This window comes from Perkinsus marinus (genome assembly GCF_000006405.1).
Source record: "Perkinsus marinus ATCC 50983 genomic scaffold scf_1104296935794, whole genome shotgun sequence".
In the NCBI taxonomy this organism is placed as follows: domain Eukaryota; phylum Perkinsozoa; order Perkinsida; family Perkinsidae; genus Perkinsus; species Perkinsus marinus.
In genome coordinates this window covers 1-1,540 of record NW_003214312.1, presented here as the reverse complement: position 1 = coordinate 1,540, position 1,540 = coordinate 1, and the positions used below count along the sequence as shown (strand labels likewise).

Sequence of the window (1,540 nt, the reverse complement as noted above, 5' to 3'; positions counted from 1 at the left end):
ACCCACGCCTTGCGGACTGACGCTGAAGCCAGCACTTAGACCACTCGGCCAAACTGTCGATGAGTGCTTCAAGATTCATAGCCGAGGTGATGCATCGCTCTGCCAAACCAGAGGACACAAAAATGGGTTGAACGGTTTCTGCGAGGTGCGATGGCGCAATATCGATCAGAAGGTTTTGATCTTGCACTACCTCGCTTCTGAAAAGGTCTGGGTTCTCAATATAACACCAGTCAGGTATATAGACTGACAGCTGCGGGGTTCGAACCCACGCCCTTTCGGGCTGGCGCCTTAAGCCAGCGCCTTGGACCACTCGGCCAACCTGTCGATGAGTGCTTTAAAAATCATAGCGGAGAAGATGCGTTACACTATAGGACATGACACAAAAACGGTTTCGAACCGTTTCCGCGGAATGCGTTCTTCATCAAATCACACGAAAAGAAATTTCTAACAGCTGTGGTATTCGAACCCACGCCCTTGCGGACTGACGCCTGAAGCCAGCGCCTTAGACCACTCGGCCAAACTGTCGATGAGAATTTCAAGATTCATAGCCGAGGTGATGCATCGCTCTGCCAAACCAGAGGACACAAAAATGGGTTGAACGGTTTCTGCGAGGTGCGATGGCGCAATATCGATCAGAAGGTTTTGATCTTGCGCTACCTCGCTTCTGAAAAGGTCTGGGTTCTCAATATAACACCAGTCAGGTATATAGACTGACAGCTGTGGGGTTCGAACCCACGCCCTTTCGGGCTGGCGTCTTAAGCCAGCGCCTTGGACCACTCGGCCAACCTGTCGATGAGTGCTTTAAAAATCATAGCGGAGAAGATGCGTTACACTATAGGACATGACACAAAAACGGTTTCGAACCGTTTCCGCGGAATGCGTTCTTCATCAAATCACACGAAGAGAAATTTCTTACAGCTGTGGGATTCGAACCCACGCCATTGCGGACTGACGCCTGAAGCCAGCGCCTTAGACCACTCGGCCAAACTGTCGATGAGTGCTTCAAGATTCATAGCCGAGGTGATGCATCGCTCTGCCAAACCAGAGGACACAAAAAATGGATTGAACGGATTCTGCGAGGTGCGATGGCACAATATCGATCAAAAGGTTTTGGTCTTGCACTACCTCGCTTCTGAAAAGGTCTGGGTTCTCAATATAACACCAGTCAGGTATATAGACTGACAGCTGTGGGGTTCGAACCCACGCCCTTTCAGACTGGCGCCTTAAGCCAGCGCCTTAGACCACTCGGCCAAACTGTCGATGAGTGCTTCAAAAATCATAGCGGAGATGCGTTACACTATAGGACATGACACAAAAACGGTTTCGAACCGTTTCCGCGAAATGCGTTCTTCATCAAATCACACGAAAGGAAATTTCTAACAGCTGTGGGGTTCGAACCCACGCCCTTTCGGGCTGGCGCCTTAAGCCAGCGCCTCGGACCACTCGGCCAACCTGTCGATGAGTGCTTTAAAAATCATAGCGGAGAAGATGCGTTACACTATAGGACATGACACAAAAACGGTTTCGAACCGTTTCCGCG

At 50.3% G+C, this 1,540-nt stretch overlaps 6 non-coding genes across 6 annotated transcripts; all 6 read right to left on the bottom strand.

The window, feature by feature from the left end:
- Positions 1 to 244: 244 nt before the first annotated feature.
- On the bottom strand, positions 245 to 324 carry Pmar_PMAR016811. Its single transcript has one exon. It is a non-coding gene; the product is annotated as a tRNA-Leu (tRNA).
- A 121-nt stretch (positions 325 to 445) lies between these two features.
- Positions 446 to 525, bottom strand: Pmar_PMAR016810. Its single transcript has one exon. It is a non-coding gene; the product is annotated as a tRNA-Leu (tRNA).
- Positions 526 to 711: 186 nt separating this feature from the next.
- Pmar_PMAR016809 lies at positions 712 to 791 on the bottom strand. Its single transcript has one exon. It is a non-coding gene; the product is annotated as a tRNA-Leu (tRNA).
- A 121-nt stretch (positions 792 to 912) lies between these two features.
- Pmar_PMAR016808 lies at positions 913 to 992 on the bottom strand. The gene has a single exon. It is a non-coding gene; the product is annotated as a tRNA-Leu (tRNA).
- A 187-nt stretch (positions 993 to 1,179) lies between these two features.
- On the bottom strand, positions 1,180 to 1,259 carry Pmar_PMAR016807. Its single transcript has one exon. It is a non-coding gene; the product is annotated as a tRNA-Leu (tRNA).
- A 118-nt stretch (positions 1,260 to 1,377) lies between these two features.
- On the bottom strand, positions 1,378 to 1,457 carry Pmar_PMAR016806. Its single transcript has one exon. It is a non-coding gene; the product is annotated as a tRNA-Leu (tRNA).
- Positions 1,458 to 1,540: the final 83 nt, after the last annotated feature.